This window comes from Protopterus annectens, chromosome 11.part0 (genome assembly GCF_019279795.1).
Source record: "Protopterus annectens isolate FY-2018-M chromosome 11.part0, PAN1.0, whole genome shotgun sequence".
NCBI classification, from domain to species: domain Eukaryota; kingdom Metazoa; phylum Chordata; order Ceratodontiformes; family Protopteridae; genus Protopterus; species Protopterus annectens.
The window spans coordinates 1391678571-1391693991 of record NC_056745.1 but is presented as its reverse complement, the minus strand read 5'-3'; the positions used below and the strand labels follow the sequence as shown (position 1 = coordinate 1391693991).

Sequence of the window (15421 nt, the reverse complement as noted above, 5' to 3'; positions counted from 1 at the left end):
TCTCTTGAACAGAGTCAGCGAGGTGCTCTGCCTCACATGGACCGGGATTTTATTCCACAGCATAGGGAGTCTCTGAGTGATAAATCTATCCCTCCAGCACGTCCTATTTATATCCGTGCTAAGGTTTAAGTCGCTTGCTCTAGTGGTTTTGGTGGATTTGGATTTTGAGGTGGAGCATGTCCATTAATTCGGGTTGGACATGGCCTTGTATGTCAGGCACATGTCACCTCTGAGCAGACGGTATGCGACTGAATAGAGCTGGAGTTTCTTCAATCTGGCAGCATATGACAGATTTTGGAGTCCCTTTATCCTTTTGGTGAGGAACTTTTGGGGTCTCTCCAATTGCTGCAGATGTCAGGTGGGATACATCCCGAATGCGATCATTGGTCTGATAAGTGAAGAGTACAGAACAATGACCTCACTAGATCTGGATGTGAATCCCTTCATGATCAGGTGGGCAATGTAGAAGGTCTTTCTAACCACTTTAGCAATGTGAGTGTCAAAAGAAAGGCCACTGTCAACCTGGGTCCCCAGGTCCCTGATAACCTCTTCTGTAGTGGATTGCCACCTATATGGTAGCTTGGGGTTACCTTGTTTTCCCGAAGGGTATGACTATACATTTTTGGCGTTTAACTTCAGGCCATGGCTCTGGCACCAGCTATCTGTTTCCGTGAGTCCCTTCTGAAGGATATCAGTGTCCGATGCACTTTCCACTATGGCCCAGTTTGCAGTCATCTGCAAACTTTGTCAATAAAGTCCTCCCATGTTGGCCTGTACTTCTGAGAAGTAGATGCCAAACAATAGGGGCCAAGGACCGAGCCCTGTGGGACACCACTTGTGACCGGCTTGGAGTCTGACACAGCGCCAGCAACTCTAACCCTGTGGGTTCTGTCCTTAAGCCAGTTTGCAACCCATCTTGTGACATATGGGTTTACATTTAAGCTGGTAAGTTTTCTACAATACCCGAGTGGGGTATTGTGGCAAGGTCAAGGTAGGCTGTATGGACTGCCTTTCCTCATCAATGGCCTTGGTGACTATTTGAAGAAGAAGTTCAAAAGGCATGATCTTCCCTTGACAAAGCCAAACTGGGTCGGGTCCAATGTCTGCAAGTCCCTATATCTTTGTTTATGAGCTCCATTATGATCCTCTCCATAGCTTTGCAGACTAGACTTGTTAGCTTATGGGCGGTAATTACCAGGGTCCGTGGCGCCACCTTTGGAGTGGGACCACAGTTGCCGTCACGCACTCCTTTGAGCACGTATCCTGTGGTAAGGCTGAGATTAAACAGCTGCCTTATGTGGGTTTAATTCCTCATTTAGCTCGTAGCACACAGCCGGGGACACCATCCGGTCCCATTGATGCTGTGTTTTAGCTTTAGAGAGCAGCTTTCACCTGCGCATTTGAGATGTCCGGGAGGCTACACTCGGCTGGGATAGTTATCTCTCCTTTAGGGGGGGGTGAAGTTTGCACTGAACCTGTCTGCCAGTATGTTGGCAATGTCTGTGGGTTCAGTGATTTTTGTATCATTTTGGACTAATTCTGAGCATATCTGTGAGTTTCCACCCAGGTTCCTAACATAGCTGAAAAAGGCCTTATGATTGTCCTTTGAATCCATGGCAATTTTTCTCTCAAAATTGGCCTTAGTTGATTTTATGAGTGCTCGTATTTTTTTACTATTATTATTAGTAAAAAATATAAATCATTTATACTTGTGTGATGCTGAGTCTTTATCAGTGACAACAGATGTACACCTTTGGGCTGTTAGTACCTCTGTCCCTTTACCACTAACCCTGTCCCTTTACCACTAACCCTGTCCCTTTACCACTAACCCTGTCCAACTGCAGTGACTTTCACGTGTATTTTTTTTATTATAGACAAATTTAAGCTTTTCCACTGATACGTACCTCACCATTCTCTTTCGGATTGCATTCTGTAGCCACTCAACTTTCCATGAAGCATTATTTACTGATATCACTCTTAAATCCATGTGTCATTGATTTGCCACCATCTTTGCCCCTGTACCTCCCCTTCATTTCTGCATAACCAGCATACCCTGGACACAGATATATCCACGGTTTATTGTTCACTTTCCTTTTTTCCCCACATTGTGTGCATTTCTAGATTTCTGACCCTGTATTTGTACTGCACATTTCCAGATTCTTTGTACTCCATGCCCATTTTAGTAACCCTCTTTTCATACCTCTCAACCTCTTATCTCAAAAAATCTGTCCAAAGCCTAAATAATGAGGGTACGAAGGTTGAAAAATAGAGACAAATTTTAAATATTGCTCTTATAAACTTAGAAAGTTGTTAGAACAACAGGATTTGCGGTATTCTGTATTTTCTGAAGGATACGAAGTCTGAAGCTCAAATATTATTAAGTGACTTCATTCCTTGGTGATTTTTCCAGAAAACCACAAATTTTATGAGGAACAGAATGAAAATGTGGGGCAAAACTGTGGACATGAGAGGTATTCCTCTTTTTTTCATTCATGTTGCCCCCTCCTCCCCATCATGTCAAGTACTCAGGTAATTTCCTCCTCCCTGCTTCTGACATCAGAAGTTGCAAGGTGGAAGAGCCAATAGCCAGAAAGTGTCCATCACCCTGCAAGAGGTTTGGGGATTTTTTTCTGGTCCTAACATCCCTCAACATCAGTCAGCAGATACGAGGTGCACTGCCTGGCTGAACCACACTGGGGCAAGTGTATGTGACTGCAAACCCATGATACCTTTGAGTGGAGTGCATATGTGCTGTGTCCATAGCAGTACCTTCCTGACTGTCTATGCACCAATGCGCAGAGTACCATTCCTTTTCCAGGTGGTACTTCAGCAGCCAGACATAAACTGCCTCTTCGGACGAAAGAGCTGAGGTTGGCCACTTTTTTTCCACCCTTCGCTGGCCAGTTACTGTGCTGCTTGTCAAATCCAAGTCATATGGGATGTAGTTAGGGTTGATTCCCCCTTTTGTCATGGTGCAACTCCATTGGTAACACCCTCTTACATTTGTAACCAGATTAATATTCCTCCTTCCTAATGTGGCATACAGAAATAATCTTTCAGATAAGGATTTCATTGGTGGTCTTTGTTATGGAAGGATGACATCCGAATCTTTTAAATCCGCACCCTGGCTGTAGAATTCTGTTGGCGTTTGCCTTTAGCATTGCACAGTATGGTTCAGCCTGGGGTGATTTTTAACATCTTGATAATTCCCTTCTTTTTCCACTAGGGTAGCCCTTTAACACATAGCTCTCCTTAACTCAACCCGCTTATAATCATAACCTTTGTCTGCTTTCATTCTTCTGTTCAGTGCTCCCATTGTAAATTATATTAAGTTAAGCTAGAGCCTTGATATCACATTGCCAACTATTGCTTCATTCTTGATGTCAGCACATATTGGATGTATTCTCTGGCTTAAGTTTGCGCTGTAAAAAAATATTGAAGAGGACCACTTTAAAGTCAAACCATATTTTATCCCTGTAGTCATTGATAATTAGGTTGACAGTTTCCCTCATTTACTGGTACTGTTACCTTCCATCAGCTAACTAGTTTCCTATTTACCCTATCAGTTTGGAACCATCATTATATATTTTGGTTTGGGCATCAGTTTCTTATGAGGTATGATATCAAACACCTTTTATTTATTTATTTACTGTTGTTGACTGTGTTAGTCCCACTAGGCTGGTAGCGTCTTTTCAGGAGAGACCTGAGGTGGAATTTATACTTCTGACAGAAGTTTGGCCAGGGCTTTGGGGCACTTTCCCTACTCTTTTCGATACACGCCATAGGATCTTTTACCTCCATCTGAGCTACACCAACTCAGGCAGATGGGACCTCAGTTTAATGTCTCAACTGAAGGATGACTCAGGAGTGCAGCACCCCCTTGCAGTATCAGCAATCCTTTTGCCTGATGAGAACCCACAGCCTTCTGCATTAAATGCAAGTGTGCTACCTCTTAAGCCATTAACATTGGTATCTACCAAAAGTCGTGCTGCACGCTGCTTGCACTGATTCACCTGGTCAATGTGGTGTGACCTAGCCTAGCATCAGATTAGACTTGTTAGGCCAGTGTTCTATGAATTAATTCTGCTGTCCTTCTGCTACATTGGATTCTTGAACTCTATTTGCATTTTCCTGTTTCTAATGTACTTCTTTCTTAGATAACATTCCTTTAGGCTATTCCATTTATCTCAACTTACTTCACTTCCTTCTTTGCATGTGACTAGGCATTCCCTCTGCTTTCTCTACTAATGGCATCTTCTGGTGCTGTTTTGTATTCTTTCCCACTAATGTTCTAAGAAGGTCACTCCACCCTTAGTTGTACAATCTCTGGCTCATGGATTGTGAACCACACTGTCTCATAGTCATTGTTGCCTACTGCCTTCTTTGCCTCAACATTGCTGATGAACTGGTCAGTCCTAGCTATGCTCTACACCTCCTGCTTGATTCTGTCTTCCACCAGGACTTAACATTTTGTTCTGGCTCCTTGTTTTGAAGTAGGGGACCTTCCTGTTCACTGATCAAAACCTAAGATGTTCAGTCACCAGTAAGCTTACTTCAGGGAATGGTCATTGTAGCAGCAAATCATAACATTTGGATTTACTTACCAGTAAAGCCTTTTCCATAGCCATTTCAGCCCCTTCTGTAGGCTAGCACTGATCATTTGCCATCAGATGTGTGGATGTGAAGTATCTCTAGACTCTGATGTAGATATTGTGTTAGTGTGCCCTTATATAACTTATCATCTTCTCACTGCCTTGAAACTATTAATTTTCTAGTTTAGCTTTCTATTTAAAATTAGATTTCAGTCATTATGACTTTGATATGGTTGCCATTTCCATGCACGCACACACACACTGTGTGTGTGCATGTATGTGTGTGTGTGTGTATATGGATTCGTATCACTTCACTGAAAGACCATTTCACTGACACCCATTTCACTGAGACCAAATCACTTAAAACTCATTTCACCTAAAACTCATTTCAATGACAAGTAGTACTCTAAGGCAAGTGAAAGGTATATGTCCTTTTCCCAACTGTAGTGCGATTCTGGTGCTAGTATATATTCTGGGGGGGGGGGGGGGCACAGCCTAGTTTGGTTTTACCAAATAATATAAAACAAAACCAGACACTTCCCCAAACTATGGCATCCTGTCCTGGACCTGTCTACTCTAAACACCTTTCTGGAGATTCCAAATTTCAAGATGCTGACTCTTCACCAATTACTTCCTATGCTAGACAAAGATGCCTGGTTGGCAACACTAGATTTAAAAGAAGCATACCTGCACATCCCAATCAGGGAATCTTGCAGAAGATACCTATGCTTCAAAGCAGGCTACACATACTGTCAGTTTTCTGCACTGCCCTTTGGCTTATCTACTGTGCCCAGGGTATTCACAAAGTGCCTAGCTCCAGTTATTGCATTTTGCAGGCAAAGAAATATTCAAATATACCCATACCTGGACGAATGCCTAATTCAGGCAGAAAGCCAGGACATACTTTTGAATCATCAGGCCTTTGTACAAAGGGTTCTAACTTGTCTGGGGTACACCATAAACGAAAATAAATCACATCTGGTACCCTGTCAACAAATTATATTCCTGGGAGCAAGCTTGAATACAACTTCCCAGATGGCTTACCTCACGCCAGAGAAACAAATCCATTTGACAACCTACTTCAAACAAGTTGCCACAAAAACCCTGCTATTTTCAAGACAAATACTGCAAGCCTTGGGGTTCATGGCCTCCTGCATTCTTCTAATTCCATATGCAAGACTGCATATGAGGAAGCTACAGTGTTATCTAAAAAGCCTACGGTGTCAACATTCTCAAGACCTAGAAACAATGATTCCTATCATACTTTGCCTACGCCTAGAGTTCCTTTGGTGGGCACAGGCCTGCCACCAAAACAAGGGGCTACCTTTTACACCACCCCCTGCCACCCAATCCCTAACAACAGATGCATCAGACTACGCATGGGGGGCTCACCTGGCAGGGAAGTGCATTCAGGGCAAATGGAACCCAAGTCAAATGCACCTGCATATCAATCAAAAGGAAATATTAGCTGTACAGAATGCTCTGACAGCCTTCAAGGACCACATTCTTCCAGGACAACTAATGGTAAAGACGGACAACACCACTGTTATGTGGTACATAAACAAGCAGGGGGTACACATTCTTACCCCCTCTGCAGACTAGCCATGGCATTGTGGAACACAGCCTTGAGCTACCAAGTACACCTACAAGCTCAATTCCTGCCATGAAAATTAAATACACTGGCAGATGGACTAAGCAGAAACCTCATGGACCCACACGAGTGGAAACTGAAACCTAGGATTTTCAACATGTTCACAAGAAAATGGGGGAGCCCAAATATAGACCTGTTTGCTTCTCCCCAGAACTACTAATTAGACAAATTTTGCACAAGGACCCCCCCCACAAACAAGAATGTGGATGCTCTGCCCTTCAGCTGGAAAAACCTATCAGTCTATGCCTTCCCCCCTCTGCCTCTGCTCTCCAAAGTACTACTAAAAACCAAACAGGACAAACCAAGGATGATTTTGATTGCTCCAGACTGGTCGTGCCAACACTGGTACCCCATCCTGCACAGTGTGTCATGGTTATCTCCATGGCACCTGCCTCAAACTCCTTCCCTGCTGTCTCAGCAGGAGAACCAGATTCTGCACCCTCAGCTTCTAACACTGAGCCTTGCAGCCTGGCTAATTACTTAATCTCTCCTTTACCATCCCTCAGCAAACCTGTGTTGGATATCATTTTAGAGGCAAGGAGGCCTAGTACTAGAAAATCTTATGCTGAAAAATGGAAAAGATTCTGTGCCTGGAACCAATCTCAAGGGATGAGCACAGCAGTGCCCAATTTACCTCAGATTTTACAATACGTAACGAAGATGCTTCACAAGGGCCCGTCTTTTTCCTCCATTAAAATCCATGCCTCAGCCATTTCAGCTCATTATAACACAGAACTTCCCTTCTTCTTTCATCCACTGCTCAAGCAGATGTTCATCGTGCATACAGCTGCAGTCATAACAGATGGGTTATTCTGCCGTCAGGCGGGTCCTCGGTCGGCCGAATTCCAAAGTCTATGTCCGGCGTTGGTTGTCGTCACTTCCTCCCTGACGTCAGTGCAGCAGGGGTATAAAAGAACCAGCCGACGCCATTTTCTTCAGTCTTTCTTGCCGCGCAGTGCCCGAAGCAGAAGCAGTTCGCAAGTGCCGGTCGGTCAGCTCCTGAGATTTACGAAAATTTTTCAGCCGAAGTCTTCTTGAAAGCTAAGTACCCCATTGGGGAAACTTTTCTTGCCTCAGACCGATGTCAGACAAAGTTAATAATTGCATTTCTTGTGGGAAGCAAATACCGCATAAGGATTTCCATTCCTTCTGCATTCCTTGTTTAGGCCCAGACCACGAAGTCTCGGCCTGTCGTTTTTGTGCTAGATTCAACAAACGCACTATTAAGCGTCGGGCGGAGTTCGCCCAGCACTATTTTGGTAAAAAATTTAATTACATTATGTCGTCGGAGACTCCGACTCCAGTTTTGAGTAAAAGACACAAAGATGAGGACCGGCATACAAGGTCCGCGACTTCTACCAACACCACGCTAAAGCCAGCTACAGGTGCTCTGGTTCTCAGCGAGGCACCTACGCAGCCCCTGAGTACTGATGACGCTTCTTTAGCAGTGTCTTCTGTGCCCGAGGTCGCAGGCTCCTCGGCCCCTACTCCGACTACAGATACCGGCGCCACTCTTGACGGGGAAACTCAGAATTTAGACAGACCTGCCACCTCTCAAGGTGTCTTCAGGCCTTCCTCTTTTTCCATTAAGGCTTTCACAAAATCTAAAGCAAACATTAAAACTAAAAGACAAGCTCCACAGAGCCCCTCTCAAGGCCCCATGCCTAAAAAACAGATGCTCAAAATGGCAGAGGATTTGATTACTCTTATCAGGGGTTCTCAACCACCCTCGGACATAAGGCCCAGACTGGAGGAAGACTACCCTTCCTCAGACCAAGCCTCTATTACCTCAGAACATTCTGAGGACCAGGAATATTCATATTCCCCTTTTGAAGATTCAGATGCTGAGGAGTCCATTCCCTCTGTCTCCCCCCCCATGAGGACTATTCCTTTGGGGAAACTTACATACCTTGAGGGAACACTTTCACTGGGAAGGCCAAGATTACTCAGATTCCAAGAAAAGGCTCAGAGATTTTCTCTTGCTTCCTCAGCACAGGCCTCTAGCTATCCCTCCTGTTTTGGATATATTAGATGATGTGTACACAGAAGCCAGCCTCAACTCAGATTCTTTACCCCCAGCTCCTGTTAAACCTGACAGGTATTACCGCGTTCCTGATTCACACCAATTCCTATACAAAAGCCATGCTGCTGACCCAGAAACTATTTCACAGGGTCCCAAGGGAATTAAGGCCTCTACTGCCAAAAACCCATTACCTTCAGAGAGGGATTCCAGAGCTTTAGAAAGGTGGGGGAAAAAGGTATACAACTCGGCCACTTTAACCATGAGGGCATTAAACTGTCAGTTCCATATGTTAAAGTATCAACAGTTTTTGTTATCTCAGTTGAAAAGCAAAATGACACAACCTGAACAACCAGATTTAAAGGAGTTGAAGGGTTTGTTGCATAGTGCAGAGCAAGTGGGTAAACATACCTTGCAATGTGGTTTTGATGCTTTAGAGGCCTCATGTAGAGCTGCTGTTACAGGGTCTGTCATACGTAGACATGCTTGGCTCAAAGAGCAAACCTTACCAGATCATGTCAAAGCTAAATTACTAGATGCACCTCTTCAAAAAGATGTATTGTTTGGTGTTAAAGCTGAGGAAGTACTAAAGAAAATGGAGGAAAAGGCAAGATCAATGCAAACAATGAAAGATTTCCTACAGGTACAGCCTCCACGTTTCAGCAGAAACTGGCCTTCAAAAAATTGGTCCTTTCCAGCCATGGCCAGACCTCAAAGAGGTAGATACAGGCACCCGAGGGGTAGAGGGCAATCTCAAGGATCATTTAGAGCCAGACAATGGCAAGCACCTACACCAAGAGGTGGAGAAGATAGATCACAGCCATTCAGAAAGCAGACACAATGACTTTCCCCTTTGTATGCCAAGCAAAGCTTTAATGGCAGCACCTTTAGGCGGAAAACTGGCATTATTTTCAAAAAATTGGCATATTGTCACAAAAGACAAATGGATCCTGGACATTATAGACAGAGGCTACAGATTCCACTTTCACACCCTTCCAAAAATGAGAGGCATGCCAAACCTGCCACAAAATCAAAGGGCAGAGGCACAAAAACAAATTTCAGCTCTCATGAACATGAAAGCTATTCAAGAGGTACCTGCAAAAGAACAGGGTCAAGGTTTTTATTCCAGACTATTCCTGGTACCAAGGAAGGACAAAGATTGGAGACCTATTTTGGACCTATCCATCCTAAACACATATTTACTGCACCAAAATTCAAGATGCTCACATTACAGCAGCTTCTTCCCATGCTGGGCAAGGAGTCTTGGCTGGTAACATTGGACCTCAAGGAGGCATACCTGCATGTCCCTATCAGACAAGATTGCAAAAGATACCTCAGATTTCTTGCAGGTTCAACCCATTATCAATTCTCTGCATTGCCCTTTGGCTTATCTACGCCCAGAGTGTTTACGAAATGCCTGGCATCAGTAATTGCCTTCTGCAGACTTCAAGGGATACAAATATACCCATATCTGGACTGCCTGATCCAAGCGGACAGCAAGCACATACTTCTGAAACACCTGGCCTTTGTAATAAAATTGTTGAACTTTCTGGGATACACAGTCAACAAAAAGAAATCAAAACCAATACCCTCTCAAGCAATAATTTTCCTGGGTGCCAGCTTGAATACAAACACCCAGATGGCCTACCTCATGCCAGAGAAGCAAGGGCAACTATCTCAATACTTCAGAAAAATGGCAACCTTCACCAGGCTGACTGCAAGGAAAGTCCTGCAGGGTGTGGGATTCATGGCATCTTGCATCCTACTGATCCCATATGCAAAGCTGCATATGAGGAAACTTCAATGGTACCTAAAAAACTTATGGTCTCAACACAGCCACAGTTTGGAAACAAATATACCACTCATTCCATGTCTTCAAAAGGAATTTCTGTGGTGGGCTCAAGCCTCGGACTATGCCTGGGGGGCGCACATGACAGATCAGTGCATTCAGGGCAAATGGTCCCAAAAAGAGAAGCACCTACACATCAATCAAAAGGAAATGCTAGCAGTACAAAATGCTATTATGGCCTTCAAAGACCTACTGCATCCAGGCCAGCTATTGATAAGGACAGACAACACCACAGTGATGTGGTACATAAACAAACAGGGAGGAACTCATTCATACCCCCTGTGCAGACTAGCCATGTCCCTTTGGAACACGGCTCTGGAATTGCAAATCCAACTTCAAGCACAATTCCTGCCAGGGAAGGAAAACACGCTGGCAGACAACCTAAGCAGAAATATGACAGATCTACACGAATGGAAGTTGCATCCTCAAGTTTTCGCAAAGATAATTCAGGTATGGGGACGGCCAGACATAGATCTCTTTGCTACCCACAAAAATTACCAACTGAAAAAATTTTGCTCAAGGACCTATCATCCACAGGCCTGGAAAGTGGACGCACTTTCTTTCAATTGGACAACATTGACAGTCAATGCCTTTCCACCTCTTCCTCTGCTGCCCAAAGTTCTATTAAAAACCAGAGCAGAGAGGCCAAACATGATTCTCATTGCTCCAGACTGGCCAAGACAACACTGGTATCCACTCCTGAAGAGCCTGATGCATTCCCCTCCATGGATCCTGCCTCTAGTCCCTCTTCTGTTGACCCAACACAGTTTCAAAACTCTTCACAGTCAGCTGAAAACCCTCAATCTAGCCGCATGGAGGATTCCTTGATTTCCCAACAGACCCTCCTCTCCAAGGAGGTACAGGATGTCATCTTGGAGGCCAGAAGACCTTCAACTAGAAAAGCCTACTCCACCAAATGGAAACGGTTTTGTGCCTGGAATCAGAAAAAGGGCCAGAATCCTTGGGTTCTAAATTTACCTCAAATATTACAGTACCTAGCTGAGATGTTAAACAGTGGGCTTTCCTTCTCCTCCATCAAGATCCATGCTTCAGCCATTTCTGCAGAATACAACACTGATCCTCCTTTATTCTCTCATCCTCTCTTAAGACAGTTCCTCAGAGGGGCTAAGAATATAAAACCCCCAAGGAAACCACCAGTGCCTGCTTGGGACCTCAACTTCATTTTAGAAAAACTGACTCTGCCTCCATTTGAGCCAGCTGCCTCAACAGAACTACAATATTTGTCATGGAAAACAGCATTCCTTCTGGCTATCACCTCAGCATGCAAGGTTTCGGAGCTACAAGCCCTCATGGCGGTGCAACCTTTCATAATTTTCCATCAGGACAGAGTTTCCTTATGAACCAACCCTTCTTTTATGCCAAAGGTAGTATCCAGTGTAGCCTTGAATCAGACTATACGCTTACCTACCTTTTATCCTAACCCACAAAACAAAGGGGAAAGACTACTACATTCCTTGGACATTCACAGACAACTTTGTTATTATTTGGACAGGACAAAGCCATTCAGAAAATCAGAACAACACGTTGTGTCCTATGCTACAGGTGCTCAACGAAAGGCTATTTCCAAACAGACAATTTCAAAATGGATAACCCACTGCATACGCTTTTGTTACTCATTTCATGGAAAAACTGTACCTACAAGCATCAGATCTCACTCCACAAGGGCCACAGCTACCTCTGCAGCTTTCCTCAGAGGGGTTCCTACCAAGGATATTTTGGAAGCAGCCACTTGGAGTTCTGTGCACACTTTCTCCAAGCACTATCACCTTCCTCTACACTCTAAATCTAGAGCGGGCTTTGCCACTGCAGTCTTGCAGGGCATCCTTGCTCCTCCTAGTTTCACTTAGTGCCTGCCACCCCTTATTAGCTTTGGGATTCTACCCATCTGTTATGACTGCAGCTGTATGCACGATGAACATAGTACAGTTTTGTACCTACCATAAATGTAGATGTTTGAGTGCTAATACAGCTGCAGTCCAGGTTTCCCTCCCTCCATCCCCTCTTGGGACAGGCCTTATGACAAACACCTCCTCATACAACCTGATTGGGGTATTCTTTATGGTGTATTTGCTTGCAAACTACTGTTTTTTGATTATATTACATTGCATTATTACATGAGTTTATGTTTTGCCTTCCTTCTGGGGGCACCTGACATCTGGGGCAAGAAAAACTGAAGAAAATGGCGTTGGCTGGTTCTTTTATACCCCTGCCGCACTGACGTCAGGGATGAAGCGACGATAACCGACGCCGGACCTAGACTTTGGAATTTGGCTGACCGAGGACCCGCCTGACAGCAGGATAACCCATCTGTTATGACTGCAGCTGTATTAGCACTCGAACATCTACATTTATGGTAGGTACAAAACTGTAATTTCCTCAGAGGGCCAAAAATTTGAGACCACCCAGGAGAGCTCCAACCCCAGCCTGGGACCTTAACTTTGTCTTGAAGAAACTCACTCTACCTTCTTTCGAGCCAGCTGCTACTGCAGACTTAAAAATGTCTTTCTTGGAAAACAGCTTTCCTTTTAGCAATTACTTCAGCTTGAAGGGTATCTGAATTACAGGCCCTTATGGCATTGGAGCCTTTCATCATCTTTCATGCAGACAGGGTGTCCCTCAGAATCAATCCATCCTTCATTCCCAAGGTGGTATCCAGTGTGGCTCTTAATCAGTCCATTCATTTGCCAACCTTCTTTTCCAATCCACAGAATAAAGGGGAACGGATACTGCATTCCTTAGATGTGCACAGACAACTTAGGTTCTACTTGGACAGGACTAAACCGAATCTTGGACAGGACTAAACCTCAAAAGAAATCTGAACAACTGCTGGTGGCATTTGCTGCAGGGGCAGAGGGGAAGGCTATTTCAAAGCAAACCATTTCTAAATGGATAAGCCATTGCATTAATTTCTGCTATAAGCACCATGGAAAACCTATCCCCCAGGGGATCAGACCTCACTCCACCAGGGCTGCATCTACCTCTACAGTCTTTCTCAGAGGTGTCCCTACCAGGAACATCCTAGAAGCTGCTACCTGGAGTTTGGTCATGCATTCACCAAGCTTTATCATTTGCCAATTTTCTCTAAATCCAGAGCTGGCTTTGCCACTGCAGTCTTGCAGGGCCTTATAGCTGGCCCTAATGTTATTTAAATTCCTCCTCCCAACCATAGCTTTGGGAATCTACCCAAATGTAATGACTGCAACAGTAAAACACGAAGAACATAGTACAGTTGTACACTTAACATAAATGTAGATGTTCGAGTGTATTCACTGTTGCAGTCCTGGTTACCCTCCCTCTAGCCCTCTAACTTCTTTTGGCTATACCTCTACTTTCCTTTACTATGCTTAAAAGCCTTTTTGGTGCATTTGCTTTTTTGTTGGAGGTATATCTTTGTACCCTTATATTTAATTGCTTCCCATTAGGGTGGCACCTGACATCTGGGGCAAGAAAAACTGATGCAATGGCATCGGCTGCATGTTTTATACCCCTGATGACCTGAAGTCATAGAAGAAGGGACAGCAACCGACGCAGGACCCAAGACTTTGTTAATCAAGCCAACTGAGGGTTACCTGCAGGCAGATAACTCTAATGTAATGACTGCAACAGTGAATACACTCGAACATCTACATTTATGGTACGTGTATGCTATATATATATATATATATATATATATATGTGTGTGTGTGTGTGTGTGTGTGTTTGTGTGCACATGTATGTGTTTGGGTGTAGGTGTCTGAATTTATTTATAAAGGTTCCTCTCTTTATTTTATGTATTAATAGATGTAGATATAGATATCTATCTGTGTATATATATATAATATATATATATATATATATATATATATATATATATATATATATATGTGTGTGTGTATGTGTGTGTGTTTATCTGCACATAATGCAGCTAAAAAAATTACGTTGCTTCATTCCTACTGCAAGAAACCTACATACATATAGTTACTATTTAGTAATACTAGGACAGACAGTATAAAAATGTGCCATTTAGGGTATTGCACAAGTAGATATTGCAGGTACCTGTGAAGCAAAAATATTGCATAGAGTATTGCACATTCAAGTTTCAGGACAGATGAAGATTTGGATATTGCACTACAGTATGCTATACTAGTAGTGATCTTAGAATAAATGGACATGAAAGTATATCATTTACTGGATTAGTCAAGAGAATATTCAGTTAATTGGTTAGAAGCAGAATGGCTTCTGGCATGCCTGTTGTTAGATTTCAGCAATCTGATGGATAAGAGGAAAAAGCTTCTATAAGGGGAGATAGTTTGTGTGTGTGTGTGTGTGTGTGTGTGTGTGTGTGTGTGTGTGTGTGTGTGTGTGTGTGTCAGTTGTGTTTAGGGTTACGATCAGGGTTAGGTAAGGGGATTGATTTAGTGAATGTTCATGCATGTGTGTGCGCATCTAGAGAGTGCCGAGCTGTCTTGTGTAGTGGTAGTGTTATAGGAAAGGCTATTTTAAGTTAAGAAATCCACTTTTATAATGAATCCTAACCCTATCCCTTAACTTAAAAAAAGTCCTTTGTGTAACACTTTCACTATTCAAAGCTGAGCTGAATGTGGTCGGGCTGTGGGTAGTGCACAAGAAAATGTCTGTATTGCTATGGAATCATGAGGGAGAAGGCTTGGTGAGACAGAGGGATGAAAGTTCAGTAGGAATATGTTTATGGGATATGGTGCCAAACGCTTCTGATAAATCTAGGAATAGTGAGGATAATTTTTGTTGGTTTATGATTTTGGTAAAGTTGAGGAGAAAAGTGATTATACTATGGTGAGATCTAAAACCATGCTAAGTTTTGGGGAGAAGGTTGTTGAAGTTAATGGAGTACATAAATTGTGAGTGGATGCATTTTTGCTGTATTTTAGACAGAGGAGATAAGACAGTAGTAGGTATATAGTTGAGAATGTATGCTTTGGTGTGCCACTTTTATGGAGTGATATTAATCAGGATTTTTACAAATGGATGAGACTTATCTGTCAGATATGAATTGAGTTATCTGTATCATACCTCTCAGCCTCTTAAAAAATATGGACAAAGCCTAAAATAATGGGAGGATAAAGGACCCCAAATAGGGACAGGTTTTAAATATAGCTCTTATAAACTTAGGCATCTGCTAGAATAGCAAAACTTGTGTTAGCATGCATTTTTCTGAAAGATATGAAATCTGAAACTGAAATATATGTCAATATTTGATCATTTTTTAGTGACTTCAGTCCTCTGTGATTTGCCAGAAAACCACAAATTTTATGTGGGATAGATAAAATATC

General features: G+C 43.2%; 1 protein-coding gene across 2 annotated transcripts in view; it reads left to right on the top strand.

The window, feature by feature from the left end:
* The window catches only part of DOCK4 (dedicator of cytokinesis 4), a 3006016-nt gene that overhangs the window by 1108465 nt on the left and 1882130 nt on the right, over positions 1-15421 (top strand). The window lies entirely within an intron of this gene.